This window comes from Castor canadensis, chromosome 4, assembly GCF_047511655.1.
Source record: "Castor canadensis chromosome 4, mCasCan1.hap1v2, whole genome shotgun sequence".
NCBI classification, from domain to species: Eukaryota; Metazoa; Chordata; class Mammalia; order Rodentia; family Castoridae; genus Castor; species Castor canadensis.
This window is the reverse complement of record NC_133389.1, coordinates 155,632,415-155,639,962: the sequence shown is the minus strand read 5'-3', so window position 1 is coordinate 155,639,962 and position 7,548 is coordinate 155,632,415.

Here is a 7,548-nt window from a genome sequence, read left to right as displayed (position 1 = left end):
GCTATTTAGAAAAAAAGAATTAAGAAACTTGCAGGCAAACTAATCACAGATATGTTACCGTGTATAAAAAAATGAGGGTTGGGGTGTGACTCAAGTGGATTGAGCACCTGCTTAACAAGTATGAAGCTCTAAGTTTAAACCCAGCCCTGCCAAAAGCAAAATGACAGTTTGATAAGGAAAACAAATAACATGCAATAAAAATCAGAAGTGAAAATGGAGAAATTAATAAGCATAAAGGAGCAGACCCATACTTGCACATGTCCAATAAGTGCTTCCAGTGGAAAATGAGATATGACTTAACACTTCCTCTGTGCCGTTTCTTCATAACCTAATAAAGAAATACATGCTTGATGTATGCAAATGCTTCTTTCATTTATATATGTGTGTGTATTTTCTTCTTGGCTAGGTAGAAATGTCTTCTGTCCCTTAGTTGTTTCCTGACAGGACATTTAGTCTCTCTTTCATAAGCCTATGCAAAAAGAAAAGAGTGGAGGAAGGTGTAGAGGAAAGCCCCCCACATATGGAGGCATGTTGGGAGTAAAATACCAAGAGTCAGGTGGAATGGAAAAGGATTGGCCAAGTGCATGGAATACTGAAATGAGGAAATATGGCCAAGCTCCCAAAATGTTCCTGCCTATGAAATTCAAACCATGATCCCTGGAAGAGACAACCAATCAGGAGAGGCATCAAAAAGGGAGACAGTCAATCAAAAGTTGCCTAACTATTCAAGGTATAAAACCTACTCTTGACCTGTCTTTGGTGCACTATGCTCAGTTGCCCAGCTGCTTGCCATTTTTTCCCCTTCTGATGACATCTTTATAAATCTTTGCTTTTTCCCACTCTCCCATCTTGGTAAATTCTTTTATTAATCCATGGCTCCAAAATCCACTACAGAAGGGTTAGTGATATTCCTGGTTTTTCTTTTCTTCCTTTTCCTTCTCTTCCCCTTCCCTTCCCTTCTTCCCTGCCCTGCCCTTCCTTTCAGCTGCTGGGGGAGTGCAACCCCAGGGCCTTAGCATGTCAGGCAAGTGCTTCATCACTGAGACCAGGAAATGAGCCTTCCTGTAATCCAGTATGCTTTAAATTTTGTGCATCCAGGCTTCTGCCTGAACTGTGGTTGTCAGAAGTACCATGAAGTTCCAAATCCCTTGAACTTATAGTCACTGTTAGGAAGTCATGTTGGTCCCCCTGCCCATTGCTATCCATCACTCATTGGTCTTTTCTCATTCCTTGCTATTGCAAAATAAGTTTGGGCAGGCCCACAGCCCAGTGACCAGCACCTGTGTCATGTATGCAAATAGGTGTACCACACAGGTGTTTGGAAAGAGGACTGAATGAATTTTTTGGCCCAAGCACTCAGTGCATAAGAAAAAAGAAAAAAGTTTTAAAAACAGTTATCAGATAGAAATTTTTTTTTTTTTTCAAGAAGTGGGATGAAAGAACCCTCTTGAAATCTCAGGGGGAAAACTTAGTATTTGTGAGCCTGGCCTCGGTGGGGGAGGCTCTGTAACAGTGGGCAATGGACAGCTGGGCTTTAGTTTTTCATCTGGGTCAAATGCTTCATTCCTTCTAACCCTCTCTCCTCCAGGGAACTGCTTTGAATTATGGTTCGTTGTGTTTTAAATTTCCTGCAGCTCAACCTTTGCAGCTGATCATTTGTAGAACAGAAAACCTGTAGAAGATTGTTTCTGTGGAGACTTTGCAGATTCTTAAGATTCTCCTTTTGCAAATACTGAAGATTAATTTAAGTCATTTCCTTTTTATTCCCCATAAATCAAGCCTAGGGTGTCCCTTACTACCTGATACTTACTGGTCTGAGTCAAGAGATTTGCTTTGTGGCTGTTGTGAATTGTCCCCATGAACTCCTCCAGGCTTCATTTCCATTGAAATCACTCAGGGTATGTGTAAATATTATAAAGACCTGACAAGGACAAGGCTTTCCTGGCACATTCATACCCAGTAAGGTACATCCTGCTGTGTCTTTAGGCCTAATGGCTTTGTATCATGCACCTACATAGGGGCTTTTCTCTTGATTCTTGAAAAGAACACATATTTTCAATAAAAAATTCTCTTAAGGTGTAACTGCATTAAGAATAGCTGTGTCACTCAGTAGCTGGATGGCTTTGGCAAAAAAGAAGCATAATTGAAAAATTATGTGCAGAAATCTCCGTCTTCTTTTCTCTTAACACTCCTTTTTCTTTCTTTCCTCCTTGCCTCTCCCCTTACCATTGCCTTACTTAGTAGTGTAAACCCAACTGGTCACAGACATACACACACACACACACAGTGAAAGTGTGCAAGTGTTTGCATCTCACCTTCTGCTTTGCACACAAGGTCACAGAAACCTGCCAAGGCTTGCAAGGCCCTGGGGCTTTTCTCTGGAGAACAAGGGAGGTTTGGTGGAAATGCTTTTTACTTTGACATATGCAAATGTTCACCTGTGGCACCCTGCAGGGCAGAGCTTGACTTCTGGCTTCTTTAATATGCCTGGAGGATGTTTCAATTATTGATAGAAAGAAACATGGCTGGTAGGAAGGCCTGGGCATGGATTCTGTGTCTCAGTTTGGGTTTATTTTGGGCAGGTCAGTGTTTTTCTTCAATTGGTAATAAGTTTTCATTTTATCACTTGAAGCCACCATTGGTTAGTACTAACCCATTAGAATTTCATGTCAGTAGTTGCAGTGGCTCTGAGTATTCTGTCATTTTCTATTCTCTGGTTGATTTCCATACCAAAGTATTACAAATCTTGCCAAGTGCTCATGCCAGTCTTCAGATGTCAGTGTGTCTGTGTGTTTTGACTTTCATAGTCATTTAAAAATATTTTCTGCTAGTGTCTGATCTGTACATTACTGACCCTTATCCTGGTTTGTGCCTTTCTAGCTTCCTTCCCTCTTCCCTCCAGGGGATGGGTGTTACCAGGGGATGGGCGGGGTGTTCCTTGGGTGCAATGTCTAACATTGACATTTCCCCAGGTGCAGTAAACAAATCACCAAGAGTAAGAAGGCAGATGAAGGATTTTCTGTTAAAGTCAAAGTACACCTCAAGAGGTGAGGCAGGCAGTTTGGATAAGGACTGACTGCACTGCAGGAAGCTGAGGGGGTTTGGGGATTTTATTATCCAATGGGGTGGGGTTACTAGGACCCTCCCCTTGAGACCCTTCCCCAAATGGTTTGACAACTGCTCCGTGGCTGCTGAGGGATGTGGGAAGTCATACACTTGCACTTTTGAGAAGATGAGGGTAGATGCTTGAGCATTTGATTCTCTCCACCCTTCCCAGTAGGTTAAGGCCATCTATGCAAGGTTGCATATCAGCCATTCGCAAGGAGAATTCTTGAAGTTGATATGGGGTGTGGGCTCTATAAGGAGGACAGGGGCCATTATTGTAATCATTGGTCCAGTGTTTGGGCCATCTGGGGTTTTGTGATTCTACCTCCTGGTAGATGAAGGGACTCTTACAGCCTGAAACATTTCCTCATGGTTGCTCATGTCTACCTAGATGAGCACACTAGTATTTCAAGATCCATAGCCTGAGTGATTCCTTTTTTCCCCATCTGGCCCTTTCAAAAGCTCAGCTTTGGAGTCCAGCAGTCCAAGATTTTAACATGACTTCTCCACTGACTAGCCATGTACTTACGCAAGTTACTTATCCTATCTATCTATCTATCTAAAAATAATGTATGTATATATTTATGTATTTATGTGTGGATATGTAAATAAATAAATAAATACACATTTATATATGCGTATATCTATTTACATTTTTACCTTCTCTGAAAAAAATCTCCAAAATTTGGCTGCTGTGACTTTCTTTCAAGGAAACACTTAGGCTGAGTTGAACAGTGGGTCTCTTTTAGTTGGCATGCTCTTTGTTCCTACCCCCTGTAACAGGGCAGCTTTTTGGGGGAGTTGTCCTGAGCGGGGTTCTGCAAAGTTGTTACCTGTCCCTAATTCTTTTGCTGAAGAGAAATCCCACCTAGATAGCTAAGATGTTGACTGCTAAGTCTTTTTTCAAATTTACAGCCTTTGAAAAAGGCTATGAATATAGCCTATATTCTATGAATATGTCTGACTAAAAAGAGCTACTGAAGCTAGCTCCGGTCGAAGTGCATGCAAAGTTCTGGAGAACAAAGGAGACACGCCCTAAATGAGGAAGACCCCACTCAGCTCATGGCTTTCCTGCCATCTTGCTGTAACTCCTTTCCCTCTCTATAAAAGCCCTTGCACTCATGAGTTCCCTAAGATGAGGCAGTAGCCCTCAGTCTTTGCAAGATTGCTGGCTCTTGAATAAATCTTACTTCCCACCAATTCTGATTTCCTGCATGTTGGCCTTTAAGTGGCAGACAGCCCAGACCTTTAATTCTGGTAATACCCCAACCCATGTTATTATTTTAGCTTTCAGCTATGGACTTATCTGAGTTGTTCTGTGGCTTTTGGAGACCCAGTTGTTCCCTGACTCTCTGCTGAATGGCAGATTTGAATTCCTGAGAACAGAGTGAACAGCTCTGGAGATAGGAGTCAGGTCACTCAGGATCACCACATCTGCCATCTCATCAGCTTAGCGTTTCATGGCCTGGATCTTTCCTCATGCTGTACCTTGACCTGGACTGTCCTTCCTCAGTTCTTCACCAGAGAAGTCAGTCTTCCTTCAAAACCCAGTGTTAACGATGCATGTCACCCCCTTGGGGCCTTGTCCTGTTCTCAGGCTAATCCCCAATTGTTTGGTGCCTGTGTCTCTGTTGAGCATCGATCTCAAGCTTTACACACCTTCTCTGGCTTATTACAAGGCTGGGGTCCATCTACATCACCTTTGGACTCCATGCCTCTTCCAGCTCTCTAGCTATCTATCCCAGAACATACTGTCTGCCATCAAGCCAAGGGCTGGCTAGACATTGGTTGAATTGAATTTAACTCTTTAGGAGAATTCAGTTTTCTGTTTTCATATTATTGGGTGAGAAAACAACACATAAAGAAGAGTACTTGTTCCAGTTGCAGGTGGCCCACACCTGTAATCCTAGCCACTTGGGAGGTGTAGATTGGGAGGATCAAGGTTCAAGGCCAGCCTGGGTAAACAGATAGCAAGACCCCATCTTAACCAATAAAAACTAGGCTCAATGGTGTGCACCTGTCACACCACTAAGTGGGAAGCATAACTAGGAGGATTGAGGTCCAGCCTTGCCCAGGCATAAACGAAAGATTCTATTAGAAAAATAACTAAAAAATAAAAAGGGCTAGAGGCTTGGCTCAAGTGGTAGAGCAACTGCCTAGGAAACATAAGGGCTTGAGTTTAACCCTCCCACCCCACACCCCAAAAAAGAGTACTTAGTTAAGGTCGCAGAGCTCTGTGAGGGGAGGAGCATGTTAGTCTTGACAATGCCTGGCATATTATAGGAGTTCAGTTACCACTGAATAATGAAAGGAGTGAATGAGGTAATTAGAACTGAGGCTGGAACCAAGCCTCTTTCTAAGCAAGTATAGTATACATGAAACCAAATTGAATTCTGCAATGATTGTGGATTGTCATTCTCCAGAATGGCCTTGTTATTGCCTCCAATTAATTAGGACACAGCATTCTGTACCCAAAGAAAGGTTTTTCCCATCCCTAGTCTTGTATGATTTAGATCCTGCATCTTTCTCTTTGGCCTGTCCCACAAGGGGGATGGAAAGAGGTGGAAATCTCTGGAAATGAAATCAGTAGACTGCTATGTCTTTCCTAGGCAGAAACCAGAGACCAGTTCCCTTATTCTCTGACTTCTCTTCAGAGAAATCTTCATATCCATCTCCTTTAATTCAGCTTTACTCTTCAAAATGAGCCAAGCTTTTATATGGATGCTGTTCAAAGAGAAAAGGTTCATACCCTGAAGAGTGGCAGGTCCTACAGACCATTTTCTCCTGACTTGCTGTATTTCTGCCTTATAATTGGATGGCAGGTAAATGTGAAAGAGGAACATTGAAGTTGAAGTGGAGTATAAGGCAAAAAAGAGAACCCTCATTGTGCTCCTACTTTTCCAATGCCATAGGTGATGCTTTTAATGTTCTGGATGAAAATGAGCCTTTTTTGCTTTGTGTATACTATGTGGCAGTTGGCCCTGTCCAAGGAGGTGTTTTTTTGGGTAACACTTGGGTTCGAACTCAGGACCTTGTGCTTACTGGGCAGATTCTGTACCTCTGAGACCTGCCATCAGCCCTCAGGGAGGTATTTTTTATGTCTTTAGTTAGTTCCTGAAAGATTTTTACTTCCTGTTATGGGTGGATTGTGCCTCCATCTCACCAAATTGCTATGTTAAAGTTCTAAACCCTGTCGCAGAATGTGATCTTATTTGAAAATAAGGTCATTACAGATGTAATTAGTTAAGTTGAGGTCATACTGGCATAGGTGGGCCCCTAGTCCAATATAACTGGTACCCCTATATAAAGAGGAAATTCGGACCTAGTACATGTATATATGTATACAGGGAGATATTAAAAACTGTTCCATGACACTTGTACAACACAGAAGACTTTATTCGAGGGAGGCCCATCACAACAGGTTTAGAAACATCTGCAATGGGGTCTTGGAGTGTGGGAGAGAGCTTGGGCTTAACTCAGAGTTCAGCATAGGCAAGTGGGAATTTACAGCCAAGAAGCAAGGTAGGGGGCAGAGGATGGAAGATTACTAAGAAGAAACATCAGAGGTACAAAGAATTCTGGGTAACTGACTTAAAAGCTTTCTTGGTGGACAAGCTGGATTCTCAGACACTACTTGGGTGTTGGGAGGAGGGTGAGGAACTCGATCAGATATTGAAGTTGGTCAGATATGGAGGGCATGAGGGTTTTCTAAACTGATTTAGCAGGGTTCTTACTAAAACTGGATTTTGCAAGAAAGTGCAGGCAAGCCTAGGAGAATGTTCAGGGCCTAGAACGCATGTCAGAGAATGCCACGTGAACATGAAGCAGAGATCAGGGTAATGTGTCTACCAGCCAAGGAGCACCAGATTTTCAGACACCACCAGGAGCCAGGATAGAGGCATGGAACCGATTCTCCCTCACAGCCAACAGAGGCAGTGAACTCTGCTGACACCTTGATCTTGAACTTCTGGCCTCCAGAACTGTGAAATACTAAATTTCTGTTGTTTAAGAGCCCTTGTAAGCTAACACACTCTCCTTTCATATTCTTCTTTCCCAAACAAACTAACTGAAATATTTGAGGTGCATACCCAAAGTCCTGGCAGGAGGATTCACGAAGGAAAGAACATTCTGATTTTTCTGTTCCCAGCCTGGCTTCCTGTCTCTGGAACAGAACACAGTGGTTAAAGGTACAGGCACTTGAGTCTTGGCACCATCAAGTTACTTATCTTCCTAACTATTTAAATTGGGGATACCCATAGTACGGACTCCATAGGGTTGTTTGGCTTGAGTGAAATCAATCATAAATTACCTAAGTGCTCAATAACTGTTGGCTGTTGTTCTACTCCTATTTTTCAATGGATTTCTTATTGTGTCTCCCCCGCCCCCACCCTGTCAGCCTGCTTTATTCTGAGTCCTTCCTTTTGCACCTCTTTGTGTGCTTAT